This window comes from Camellia sinensis, chromosome 1, assembly GCF_055761805.1.
Source record: "Camellia sinensis isolate YWXY chromosome 1, ASM5576180v1, whole genome shotgun sequence".
NCBI classification, from domain to species: Eukaryota; Viridiplantae; Streptophyta; class Magnoliopsida; order Ericales; family Theaceae; genus Camellia; species Camellia sinensis.
The window spans coordinates 249,418,665-249,433,927 of NC_138961.1; positions in this window are offsets into that span (position 1 = coordinate 249,418,665).

The following is a 15,263-nucleotide window of genomic DNA, read 5'->3' on the forward strand; positions in this document are numbered from 1 at the left end:
CACATTTTTTTTTATTATTACTTTTTTGGTGTTCAACTTGTTGTGCCATGTTTGATTTATGATAAATTATTCATAAATTCAATATACAAAAGCATTTGAGTAGGATGGCCTAACAAATTAGGTTCCTCGCTCCCACATTATAATTGTAATGCTATATTAACATGGAATAAAATTTATTGTTAAAATTTATCTCGTGACTTCATTTTTTTAAGAAAAAAGTTAGGGATCATAAAAATTTTTTTATGAAAATGATCATAAAAGATTTATGATCCTTGAATTACCTTAATTAGTGTGTGGTGCTTTATTCTAAGTGTAATCCAAGGGTCACAAAGATTTCATGATTATTTTCATGAAAGTTTTTCATGATACCAAACATTACTGTTGTTTTAAAAATCTGTTATAATTAATTTATAGGTTAGCTACATTTTGAATTATCAAAACAGCATTAAATATTAAAATTTCTAAATCCTCTGGAATATATGTTTTACATTATAAAATAAATAGGCATCAAATTTTTTTTTTGTCGTTACTCAAATCGTTTACTTGTTTGTTTTAGCTCTATAGTTAGATATGTCTTTATAATACTTTTTTAAGTTATATTTTTGTATTGTTGGTTGGCTAATCCATGGGGGTATCAACCCATGTCGAACTGTGGTGGACCATTCTCTCACTCAACCAGTAGCTACTAAATGATAATCTATGTTACCTTACACTATCATCAAAAGTCGGACCACAAGCTCAAACAAACTTAAGCCTGCGCAACAAAAAGTTAAGTATAAGAAAATTAAAATATAGAAAAAGAAAAAAAGAACATATGCATATATATACATATACATATATATATATATATATATAGAGAGAGAGAGAGAGAGAGAGAAGATTCACTGGCAACACCGCATGTTTGTTTCGCGAGAAAAGTTGTGAAACAGGTTTTGGACATAAGCTGATCAACTGCCTTTGGGAAAACCCATGCATTATGCTTTGGAATTGAAATAAACACAAAAGATATGCATAGGTAATTATGTTTCTCTCATATTGGACCACTGATGATGATGTAGAGTATCACTCAAGTTAAGTATGGGTATAGAGGTTGGTTATCATTGTTTTTAAAGAACGAAAGCAAGCATTATTATTCACGTACCTCCCCGCCCTTTTAACCTTTAATGGTCTTCTTTTTTTCCATGGCATGCATTAAATGCTATAAATCTAAATTAATCTATCAAATTTTTTATTAACCTCTCACATGAACGTGGGATCCACACAAACTCGTATGTGTATGGATCACACACCTATGTGAGAGGTTTGATAAAAAATTTGATAAATTATTTAAGGTCTCTAATATAGTTCTTTTTCTTTCCCTTTTCTTGCTCTTGGGAACTTGGCAGACTTCCAAAAAATTTATAGAGAATTTGGTGTTTGTTTCTCGATTTTTTCCTATTTTCAAATTACTTCTTACAACTATCTTGGTATATGAATAGGACAGTTGGTTCAGTAATTCATTGTTTCTATGGCTGAGAAGGTTGGAAGTTTAAGGTTTGAGTCAATAGAATAAAACGATTACAACCCTTTCATTGTAATCTAACTTATTAATCTACTATCATCCTAATGTACAGTAAAAATAAATAAAAAAAAACCTACCGCAGTATGATTACTTCTATATACCCCACAAAAACGGTGATGAACAAATATACAAAAAGACTAATAAAGACTGACATATATGGAGAAATTCACAACTACCTTATAACACATCCATATTATTTTTAATTGCTTACATATATAATATACTTATATTTCTAGTACATATATACACACATTTTCCAGGAAAATATGAGTGGTTACACGTGAAGATATGATACATGTAACAGGTAACAATGCATGCTCTGAATGAAATCCAAAGCACAAGATTGATCCTTTCACACCTCCCACAAGATTTGATCCTCATTAATTGGCATGCAATCAGAAGATTCTATGCAGGATATAGGAAAATTATTAAATATTTTCGGAATATTATGCGTCTGTATTCTCTAGTCAATCATCATTCAATATGTCCCTTATGTTTCCTAATCACCCAACACAATATCTCATATACCCACTTTCTCCATCAATCATAATATTATGAAATATTACCTGTACATACTCCGAAATTACTGTATGTATGTATGTATAAAACTTATAACTGACACCTTAAGCCCAAATTACAGGGTTGCATTGCATGCGTTGCAATACAATAATATCATTTATTGCCTTGCAAGTTCTTGTTTTGTAGCATAAACAAATTAAATAAAAATAAAAATAAAAATTATTAGTCTATAGTTTGTTTTTATTTTGGCCTAATTGATTAGATATGATATATCCGCCGGAGATCTAAGAATAATATCATCCAAAATTTTGATATTGGATTCTTTTTGTCCTATAGTTTATCAGTGTCCCAAATCATGAACTATTTATTTCCAATGAGTTGCTAATTTCTATTATTATTATTAGTATTACATTGCGACTGTCAACTATATATTGTCGCTAAGCAAGACGAATTATTTTTTCTCTTGCTTCTCTCCTTTATTTTATTTTAAGCATTAGTAATGTTATACAATATGTGCACAAAATTCATAAATATAAATATATTCAAAAATAATGTATAGTTTGTATTGGACTCTTGCAAGAAGCCCACAAATTTGAAACACATAATAATTTTTTTTGAATAATTTTCTTTGTAAAAATTCTATGTATTAGTCTTATTCGACCAACAATAACTAATTTAATTAATTACCATCAATTAGTGATTTCTATTCATTCTCTTTAATTCCTACCAAAAAAATAAAAAATTAGTCGCACAACATATATGTCTACATGTTTGTACAAAAAATGAATATGTACTTGTGGGCCTGAACGAATAAGCTAGCCCAGAGGGGAGGCATATAACAGTTGTCGCCTAACTCTATTAGATTTGAACTAGTGAAGACCGTGGACTATAAATACTAACCCATTTTAATTATACGCGGGGCTTGGGCTTCAGCTAAATTCGTATACCGGTATCGAAACAACTTCGTTTCATTAAAATATTGACTTTGCCTTGGCAGCATCACTTTGGGTAACCCATTTTAATTGTACACGGGTTTGGGCTTGAGTTTGGACCTAAGCTTCGTTTAGTAACAGATTATTTTAATAATTTTTTATAAAAAGATATATAAAAAAATAAAAAGAATAATGTAATAACTTATAATAATTTTTTAACTTTTTGATTAAAATATATAGCTCCCAAACGAGATCTTAGACTTCAATTAAATTCGTATGCCAAAATAATGTCGTTTCATTGAAATATTGATGTTGCCTTGGCAGCATCATTTTTATTTTTTTTAGATAAATTATAAATTCAAGTTTTTTTTTGAAATACAAATAATTATTTGTGATTTTGAAAAAGAGCTTTGTTGATAAGTCCCTTTTCTAAGATTTTTATTCAATTCAACCCATATTCTTTTTGACTATTCCATTAGGTTCTTTTTGAAGTAAGAAGACTAAAACCCCTTCAACCTCTCCTGCTCCCATTATTGTTGATATTTAATGTTGATTGTCATTATATTTTAATAGTTTCCATGACCATTCATAATCCCCATATCTTCACTCCAGAAAAATACATTATCTACACACCAATATTTAGGGCTTGTTTACGATGTTCTAAATAAGTGTACTTTTTGACTTTTAATGAAATATAAGTTGAGTATGAGTTGGGTTTGAAGTAATGTGATAGAGAGATGATATGACTTAAACAAGATGATGTGACTTAAATATGATAGTGACTTTTTGACCTTTTCAACTTTTTTAGAGAATGACAAACAAAACCTTAATGTTGATATATATTACACACAAAAAATGAAACATGATTTTTATTGATTGTCATTATGTTTTAGTGATTCTCATGCATCCAAATATTAACTGTACGTAATGACATGAATGTTCACATTAGATGACGTGAATATGAATGTTTATATCAAATGACGTGAATGTTTTACATCAAATGACGTGAATGTGAACGTTCACATCAGATGACGTGTGATAAAAGTGATGTTAAAGTTCACATCAGCATTGCATCAAATTACACAACTACAAGCCTCAACTTTCATTTAAATATAAATGTGACTATATGTTGATATATATTTGTTGACTTTTTGACTTTCGAAGGTTATTTTTGTAATTGTGAGCGTGCCAGCAAAGATCAATCAGTCCTTACAGAATGTTAATTGTCAACCAATTATCAGACGATTGTGTTTTAGTTCTTTCTACCTCAATGAAGAGGGCTTTTACTGGTGGCTTTGTTTAGGAAAATTAAGTAAACAATAATTAAAGAAAGAACAATTGTAATATTTCATTAAGTAAAATGAAAGACTTACAAAGATCCAAATCAGCCTCGTAGAGGTTTACAGTAACAATCTACTTGAAACTACTCCTATGAACGAAGTGCAGTGCATGAATTTGAAATACAGAAATGTAAAGAACAAGAAATGTAAAAAACTAGAAAGAAAATAAAGTGGATATAGACTGGTTTTCTGGATCTGAGTCTGGGGGTACTTTCTGGGGTTTTCTCTGCTATTTATATTTCTCAATGGCAACTGTCGAACTGCATTTTTAACCGTCGAACCATCCATCCATGATTGCTGATCATGTTGCCTTATAGTTAGCTCCACTATGCCATATCTACAGTTAGGTTTCCCTCTTGATTTTGAATTTAAATATGAATAACCATTGAAGCCATGTCATCTTGCATTTCTTTGCTGATCCAATGCTACGCAGATCTACAAAAACCAATACTTACTGCTGCGTGCATGATTATGATTCTTGAATTCCTTTCCCGTATTGTCCTCGTCCTGCCACGTGTTAAATTGTGATTGGCTTGTACAAAATATGTAGCCAACATTACCCCCCGCACTAATATACCCAATACTTGGTGATATTAGTGGATCAAGATATTTTATCCACGTCTTAGAATGGGCATGGGCTGTGCATTTTCTAGAAATGCAACCGTCATTCATCATTTGCATTAAATTCTCCTCTAATCCTTTAAACATCCCCATTTATTCCGGTATTCGAAAAGACTGATACATCTTTTATGGCTAAACCAATCTTCTTTTACATTAATCAAGCATAAGAAGAGTTATTTGATGATGTTGTTCATCCTCGAAAGAACCTTTATGCATTTATTGGCTACCTTTACCCACCTTCCTATATTCAAGTCATGGAAGCTTTTGCAAATTATCAACCTTTGGACTACGATTCTTTAACCCAAAATTTTGCAAACATGGATATTGGGAGCTCTTATTCTAACCCAAAACCTTCTGCGTGGGATGAGGTTGTGGCTTCTTCTTCCTCTGGAGCTTCTAGTTGGAGAAGCTGGCCAGAATCTGAAGAATCTAAGTTAAGGGAACGAATCAATCACCATTTTGTCGAATTTGTTGATCCCCTAACTTTCCCTTCCTTTGCTCGGAGCTCGGTGGTTTATCCATATGTCCCCATTGACCGCTGCCGCAGTTTGAAGGACAATCTGCTTGTAGCATGGTACACATCCTCTATGCCTACGAAGATAATACAAGCTACCCGACGTCCAGAAGAGGCACAAGGGTACAGCCCGTCATCCTTAGCTCAGAAGGCAAAACTTTGCTCTTCTGACTGGCTTGATATTGTCAACAACCCCAAATTTCCTCCTTCCTTTGAGATGGAAGTTTCTATACCTCATTCTCCGTAAAATCCCCACTGGATAGAGAAACTAAGGCTTGCCCTCTTTGAGGACCAGGTTTTTCCCTCCTATAATCCTCTACCTCCCCCTACTCAAACTTAGCGAAAGCAAACCCAACTTCTGCTTGCGGTTTTTTCTCACTTGCCCTTCAATGTTCTTAAGGATGATGTTCCTCTCAAGAACTTTCGATGGGTTTGTGATGTTATGACCCGGGGTCATGTCCACAACCCCATCGCCCAAGCAGAGCTCCAGATGTTTTTGGGCCAACTCATATTGCTTCTTTATTGGCACCAAACTTCTGTGGCCACCACCCAATCTTTGAACCAACTTTCAACCCTTCGAGTTCATACCCGGTATGAAGCAGAGAACGTCATCGAAGAATATGATGACTTCACGAATAAAGACTCTACGTACTAGGATGACTTGGATATGGATAAGATGGAACAAGGGTTAAAAGAAACAGAGTTTGAAATAAAGGTCGAAAAACTCTTTTGTCAAGTAAGAGCACATCAACTTTAGCAGCCAAGCCTAGAGAAAATAGAAGACAGAATAAAAAAAGGAATAGAAGTTTATTGACCATAGCTGGACCAAATTCCATGATCTTGTCATTTACTCTGTTCCTTACTTTTATAAACTTGAATATGTGCCTAAGCAAGGCCTCTGATGTAATCGTTTCTGTCTTAATAAAGCTTAAGATATTTTCTTTTATTTGGCATGGTTTGATTTTACCCCATTTGTCAAAGTCAAACAAACTTAGGGCTTCAAAACCAACAATTTCATCATTCGTATCTCAATTCTATCATACCTAATAAAATACTGAGAACCCAATTTGAATTTTTTCCAACTTATGGAGTGTAATTACCAACTTTCGTTGGTTTCCTTTTAGAATCAAAGCTTCAAATTTATCAATTCTGCCTTTCGAAACTCGATTTGATCATATCAAGTTCTCCAACATATGGTTAATACAATCAAGTGATTTCAAATCAACTAATTTTGTTTCAATCAAATAGTCTACATTTTCCAACATATGGAAACCTTTTTTAAGAACCGCACTGTTCTACTATAAAAAAGTGATTTATTCTGTGTGTCATCAAACCAACTATTGGTTCTGGCACTTAGAACAACAATTTCTAACCTTAAGGCATTTCAAATTTTGCTTCAAAGGATTTTATTGTCCCTGACAAACCCTAAAACAGGCCCTCAATCCTTTTGAAGTAGACGAATACTTGAATATTCTTGCATCCTTAGGCATAGAATGTGCTTCGAAGTCGATTCCTTGCCTTCGAAGCTGTTTGTTATCAGATCTTGGCGCTAAAATTTGGCTTCGAAGCCAAATTTTTTATTTCAAAGCTAACATTAGTATTTGGGATGTGTTTCCCTCCAAAACTATCAATATTGAGGGAAACCTTTCGCATCCGTACTTTTAGTACTTTTTGTGAATTATGTCCATGTCAAACGACCGGGTATATTTTTCAGACACAAAAGTTTTGAAACCCTTTTATTTTGTACTCTGAATTCACCTATTTGTCTATCGCACAAACCCTTCATCTCTACTGACCTTCCGCTTCTCTCTACTCTCTTTTCTAACTTCGTCCTCTGAGAAAGCTCTCTATCAATGGCTTCTTCTTTCTTGAAAATACCAGTCGTAGAGCATGCGAGTCTGTCTGTAACCTTGAAAAGGATTAATGACGCAGAGTGTGAGAAGTACAAGGTTGGTGAGAAAAAAAGCATTGGCGGACGCATCTTTATTTCTCGCCATCATGAGCAGCAAGATTATGTGCTTGGGCCCATCTTCAGGGAGATTTCTATTGAGCTTCCATCTTTACATCCACGTCTAGAAGACCATTGCCTCCTTTACGAAGGTGGCCTTGATTGGGAAACCTGGAGGATGAACCACCCCCATCGCTACTGGGCCACGGTAAGACCAGAGTGGCAAGAATGGTATGATCGAGTTGTCCCTGATAGGACTCTGGACCTTCAAGAGCTTTGTCTTTTCGATGCCCTCCAATTATCCAGGTTCACTATTTTAGAAGACCCTTTCTTAATACCTGCTGCCCTTTGCTTTTGGAATTCCGCTTTTAATTTCTTTCAATTCGGATGTGGGATGATGGCCCCTACTGTTCTTGATATCTTTCATTTATTAGGATTGTCCCCTACTGGAACCCCCATTGGTCCAGATTATCCTGACCTACAAACCCCTTTTTTCTTCCCCTCTCTTAACTCATCCGATAATGAGTTTGTCAAGGCTGAGAATAAAAGAGAAGGTCTTGTGACTGACAGGGAATTCTTTTCTTTCATATTATATTAGCTTTGCAAATTCTTTTTCTGCACCTCTTCTCAGAGGATAATGCCTGAATTCGCCCCTCCTGCCAAAGCCCTTCTCTTACAAAAAAATGTAGCCTTAGCTCCATATGTTCTAGGTCATGTATATAGAGCTTGTTCCCCTTTTTTTGTGAGAAACTCTTGGATGCCAATCAAGGAGGTCCATTTTGGATACTTCAGCTTTGGATACTTCGCCCCTCCTGCCAAAGCCCTTCTCTTACAAAAAAGGTGGCTTTAGCTCCATATGTTCTAAGTCATGTATATAGAGCTTGTTCCCTTTTTTTGTAAGAAACCCTTAGATGCCAATCAAGGAGGTCCATTTTGGATACTTCAGCTTTGGATACTTCAGCTTTGGATACTTCGCCCCTCCTGCCAAAGCCCTTCTCTTACAAAAAAATGTGGCCTTAGCTCCATATGTTCTAGGTCATGTATATAGAGCTTGTTCCCCTTTTTTTGTGAGAAACCCTTGGATGCCAATCAAGGAGGTCCATTTTTTCATATTTTACTGAGCTACAATCTAAATGCCTTAAGTTTTTGGAGACAAACCCTACTACTCATGGCATGAGGCTAGCCAACGTTTCACTCTATCCTTCTACCTTTGCTTTTTACTTCTCTTTCTTCCACCAACTCCCAGCTTCCCTTCCTTCTCACAGCTTCCGTCCCTTCGAACCTACCAACATTGGCCCATCCTAGTTGAGGACCTTTCTGAGTGATAGGCTCTGCTCTTCACCCCAACACAAGAATATATGGACCTCTATTCTGATCTCTAGAGAGTTGTTTCTTGGGACTCTGAACCCCAAAGCTTACAAATGCATTGCTGAGCCCTATTGCCCTGCCCAATTTGCTAGGCAATTTGGTATCTCACAAGGGGTCCCAATACCTCTATACAGCCAGACCAATTTAAGCCTTACTAGTAGGGACTTGAAGGTTCAAAGATCCAGATTAGAAAAAGCAACTTCTAAATTTATCCAGGACTTTATTGACTTTGAGTACTTCCATTTCATTTCTCAAAGTAACATATTGAAAAGATGTCGGAACTGGTGGATGGCCAACATGGAAGTACGCTTAGCCATTCCTCCTCAAGACCTGCTAATGGTACTGGATGTACCCCAAGCCAAACCCAAAAGGACTGGAGTTGCCACATCTTCCACTGCTCCTACCACTTCAGTTCTTGTGCCTGCCACCATAAAGTCTATTCCTACTGCCTCAACTCCTCCTAGAGTTACTTGAGCTGCCTCAAAGAAGAGTATATACCCTTGTTTTTTTTTCTCTTCTTTTCCTTTATAATACTCTTACCCTTACTTATTTTTCCTTTGGTGTAGGTGGTACGGGTGTCTCACAGGGAGATTCTCCTCAAAAGGTCCAAGCTTTAAACCTTCTCAAGTGCAAACAGCAACAAAAGAAAAGAAAGCTTTTACTTGACCCTGAAGATGAGGCACCTGTGGTTCATGCAGCAGAAGAAGAAGAAGCAAAAAAAGAAGAGGCAGAACAAGAACAAGAGACACCTTTAAAAAGAAGGAAGAAAATGACTGTCTCTCTTGCTGATTTTACTGGAGATCCCATCCACGAAGCATCTGCTAAGGCAGTGCAAGCAGAGCATTCCAAAGAACTTATTGTGTTTCAAAGGGCTGAGAAAAAGAGGCAACAATAAATGCTTAGGGATGAAGCTGCTGCCGTTGATGCACTCCAAAAAGAAGTTGCAAGAAGACAACAAGCTGCTGGACACTACACTCTTCGTAGCTCTCCAATCATAGCCACTACTTTTAAAACCAGTAAGTTCCTTCGTACTTCTATTCATCTTTCTCAAATTCTCAATACTGAGGCTTGACATTTTGTATTTCTTATTTTGTAGCAACAACTACTTTCCCTACTCTCCCAATAAGGATTCCTTCAGCTTCAGTTGAAGTTGAACAACCTCAAAGCGTGAAACCCATTCAGATAATACTCCAACTTTCTGGTCCTATATTTTCCATACCTTTCTTGAAGCCAAGTATTCCTGCATCTCTTTCTTTTGGCTTAACTCCATACTTTCCTCACTTATCTTTCGATTCTACTTAATTTGATTTTCTTTCGAGCCTTGCTTCTCTTCCCCCTCCTAAGGAAATTCCAGCTGTTACTTCATCTTTGATGGTAGCTGGTTTCTATAGAGAAGGTACTGATAGCTCTCCAATTCATCATCCATTATCCTTGCCTAACCCTAGTCCCTCTTCTCTTGACCAACTGGTAGCCAAAACTATAGAGACTGCTAAGAATACTCCACTTTCTTCTCCTATTCCCATGCAGTCATTTCTTCCTTCTACCAAAGCTCTTTCTACACCTTCCATGTCCATGGATGAGGTGGACATTTTCGAAGCTAAGCTAGCTAGTCTCTTTGACATACCTTCCACCTCTCCAATGGCTAACAATGAGACTGAGCCATTAGTTCTAGCTGATTCTTTGCTAGAAATTTTTGAGAGCTCTTCCTCCAGTGGTAAGACTTCCCTGCCTTTGATAGACTTGGACAGCTGTCTGGAGTTGCTGACGTCTTGTTCGAGGATTTCTTTCGAAGCCTTACAAAGGCCTATAATAAAAAATGGTTTCCTCTAGTGTTGCAGGATTGTTGAGTAATCCGGCATGACTGTCTCAAGTCATTTATCTGAGGCGGTAGCCACCATTGATTTTTACATCAACATCTGTCATGCTGCTAAGGCTGCAGAGGAGAAGTTGCTGAGAGACCAGAGTTTTGTTTCCAAAGTTCATGCTGAAGTGTCAGAACTGAAAGAACAACATTCCTCTGTCTCCCAATTTCAAGCTCAACTATTGGAAAAGAATGCTCAACTTGAGGAAGAGTTATCAACAGTTAACCAAGCTTTAGATCGGACTGCTACCAAGCTGCAAATCACTAATCAAGAGTTAGCTGATCGAAAGCAAGAGATGACCACAGCCATTCAATTGTTCCCATCCTTCAAGAATAGAGCATCTATTGTAAAAGAACAATTGAAACACTGTACTGACTTTTGGGCCAATCTATGGTTACATGTACTTGACTCTTTATAAAATAAAAATTCTTATTTATCATTTGAGTGTTCTCACGTTCTTTTATTTAGCACTTATTCTATTCCTTGTGTTTCCCACACGGTTGGATAATAAGGCTTCAAATATCTGCCATTAATCTTCTTGGGATGTACATATCCATTCAATTTTTTCAAATGGTATGCTCCAAAAGGCAGGACTCTATAAACTTGATATGGTCCTTCCCAGTTAGGTGACCATTTACCAAACTTGTGGCTTTTAATCCCTATTGGGAGTATTGTCTTCCATACCAAATCACCTTCATCAAAGCCAATGTGCTTGACTTTCTTATTATAGTTTTTGGCTACTTTCTTCTTTTGGAAAAGAATGCTATTTAATACCAGAATTCTAGCTTCATCTATACTTTCTAATTCCAAGCACATACTCTGATGGTACTGCTCAAGATCTAACTGATCCTGGCATCTCACCCTCAAGGACTTAACATTAATTTCCACAGGTAGCACTGCATCATGCCCATATACTAAGGCATAATGAGTGATTTCTGTGCTTAATCTTGGTAAAGTCCTATAAGCCCACAATACATCCAACAGCAAGTTATGCCAATCCCTGGGATTATCTTCCACAACTTTCTGAATTCCTTTTTCCAACAACTTATTAGATGATTCAGCTTGACCATTGGCTTGTGCATAATAAGGGGTAGAATTAACAAGGCTAATTTCAAACTCTGCCATAAAAGACTTTACCATTTTTTCATCCAATACAGTCTCATTATCAACAGTTATAGTCTGTGGGATACTAAATCTGTGGATCAAATATTTAATGAATCCAATGACTTCAGTTTGGTCCACAGTCTTATATGGCTTAGCCTCAATCCACTTAGTGAAGTAATCTGTGGCCACAAAGATAAAATAATGATGTTTCGAAGAGGGTGGGTGTATTTTTCCTATCATATCGATAGCCCATCCTCTAAATGGCCAAGGCTTTATAACCGCATGCAGATCAGTTATGGGTACATGCCTTATTGTGCCATGCCTTTGGCATGCCTGGCAATCTCTAGCATATTCTATACAGTCCTTAAGGATGGTTGGCCAATAGTAAGAATGTCTTCGAAGTAGCCATCTCATCTTCACACCAGGCTGATGAGCACCACAGATGCCTTCATGAACCTCAGCCATGGCTGTCAACGCTTCCCTTGAACCTAAACATTCCAATAATAAACCATCTGCCCCCATTTTGTAGAGAGCATTACCATACATTATATATTGCATAGCTTGCAATTTGATTTTTCTACTGTCTTTCGAAGATAGGCCAGCTAGATACTGCATTATTGGATGCCTCCAATCTTGTTCTTGTAAGTCATTATGATTAACTTCCAGGACCACATCCTTTTTATTTAAGGGTGGTATTACTTTCTGATATGTTGTTTGGCTTATGTCCCCTTGAGTATTATCCCTTCTCTTGAAATTCGAAGCTTCCTGAGCTACATCATTAGCTTTATTATTCAAGAATCTTGGGATATAAGTTACATTTGCTATCTGAAATTGAGAAAGCAAATGTAATGCAACGACATAGTATGGCAACATGCTTACACTTTGACATTTGAAAATCCCTTTCACCTAGTTAACTACCAATTGTGAATCTCCAAATATGTCAACTACATGAGCTTGTAATCCAATAAGTATTTCCAGTCCCATTATTAAGGCTTCATATTCAGCTTAATTATTGGAACAAGTAATTTCATCCACTCTGAAACCATGTGTGGTTTCTACCCCTTGTGGTGACTTGATTACCACACCAATTCCTATTAGACCATTGGCTTTTGATCTATCGAACCACATTTGCCATGGTTCAACACTAACCTTACCAAGCTCCATTATCTCTGGGCTTTCTGTTTGACATGGATGATCTGCCAAAAAATTAGCCAAAACTTGTCCTTTTACTGCCTTTTGGGGGATATATTCTAAATGAAATTCTGATTAAGCTAGTATTCATTTGCCAATTCTTCCCCTCAACATGGGTCTAGATAACATATATTTAACCAAATCTGTGGTTGCAATTACCAAGACAGTTGTAGGCAAAAGATAGTATCTTAATTTCATTGCAGCAAAATACAATGCAAGGCACAGCTTTTCTACAGCTAAGTATTTACATTCACAAGAATTTAGAAACCTACTAAGGTAATAAAAAGCTTGTTCCTTGCCTTCTTCATTATCTTGCGCTAAGAAAACTCCCAATGAATCCTTTGCTACAGCTATGTACAACTTCAAGGGCTTATTACCCTTTGGTGGCATCAGCACTGGAGGGTTGGCCAAGTAGGCTTTGATTCCTTCGAAAGCAGTTTGATGTTCTGCTGTCCACACAAACTCATCTTCATCTTTCAACCTTAATACTTTAGTTTTCCTTGCAGTGTTAGAAATGAATCTTCGAAGAAAATTAACCTGTCCAAGGAATTTTTATAATTCTTTCTTACTTGATAGATGTCTGACTTCAATGATAGCTTTGGCTTTATTCTGATCAATTTGTATTCCCTTCTTGTGTACTACATAGCCTAAGAAGTTTCCAGCTGATACGCCAAAAGCACATTTGAGATGATTAAGTTTCAACTTGAACCTTCTCATTCTTTCAAAGGTTGCTTCCAAGTGAAACAAATGTTCCTCCATGGATTGAGATTTTACTACAATATAATTTATGTAACACTCTAAATATCCTCCAATGAGGTCATGAAAAATAGTGTTCATAGTCCTTAGATATGTAGTCCCAACATTCTTCAAACCAAATGGCATCTTAACCCATTCGAAGGTGCCAATATTTCCAGGACATCTGAATGCTATCTTGTGAATATCCTCCTCTGCAATACAGATTTGGTTATAACCAGAGTGCCCATCCATCATTGATAAAATTTGATGCCCTGCTGAACTGTTTACTAACAAATCTACTATAGGATACTCACCTTTTGGGGTTGCTAAATTCAAGTTTCTGAAATCGATGCATACCCTCATTTTACCATTCTTTTTAACTATAGGCACAATATTGGATAGTCATTCAACATAACTGGCTGTCCTAATAAAGCCTACCTTGAGGAGCCTAAGAATTTGACCTTCTGAATCACCTCAGGGCTCATTCTTATTGGTTTTTGCTTGTATGGCTTGAAATTAGGCTTCATAGAGAGCCTATGTTCCACTAATGACCTATCCAATCCTGGTAATTCATTATAAGACCATGCAAATTAGTCTTTGTATTTCTTCAAGACCACCAACATCTGGTCCCTGTCAAGAGCATTCAACTAAGCACTTATATAGGTGGGCTGCTGTATGGAACCTTCCCCTAAGTCCACTTTTTCCAAAGGGTCTTGTACTTGAGAACTCACTGATACTTCTTCTTTGATTCCTTCTGACTTCGAAGCAACCTCTTTGTTTTGTCCTGCTCCCAGTTTCTTTGATTCAACATCCTTACCCTTCTCCTCGTAGACAAAGTTTATCCACAAGGCTTCTTCCTCCTGTATTTCCTGGACTTTTGTTTCAATGTCCAAAGTACAGTATTTATCTAAGGCCAAACATCTGACCTGTTGCTGTTCCTGCTTACAGCCAATTATTATGGCTTCTTTCTCTTGCTCTTGCGTTTTCTGGACTATTGATTTTATGTCCAATGTTGAGAACTTAATTAAAGCCAAAGATTTGGCCTCCTGGGTTCCATCTCTTTGCCTACAACCAGGCATCATTGTCATCCTTAACGACAAACTATTCATCAGCACTTTCCTAGACTAAGTGCTTCAAGTGTGCTAATTCCTCATCAGTCGTCACTTCGGCTGATCTATCAGGTTTTCTCAATATACTGAGTGGTGCTACTCATTCAGTATACAATTTGGTCTTTGCAAAATCTGCACAAGCTGTGAAGGGTTGGGGATCTGCATTGATCTCCTCTGTCTCTCCGCTGCCCAAGGCCATCATTATTTTCTGATGTAGAGAGGAAGGCACACACTTGTTGGTGTGAATCCAATCCTTACCAAGTAAAACATTGTACTTAGCATTGCTGTTAATAACGAAGAATGCAGTCATACAGTCCCTAATTCCCACACTCAAGTTGATGGGCAAAATGCCTTGAGCTATCTGTTTGTCTCCAGCAAAACCAGCAATGGTTGTACTGGTTGGGATTAGCCTAGGGTTCCTCTTTCCTAGTTTCTTCAAAAAAGATTTCGGAAGCAGGT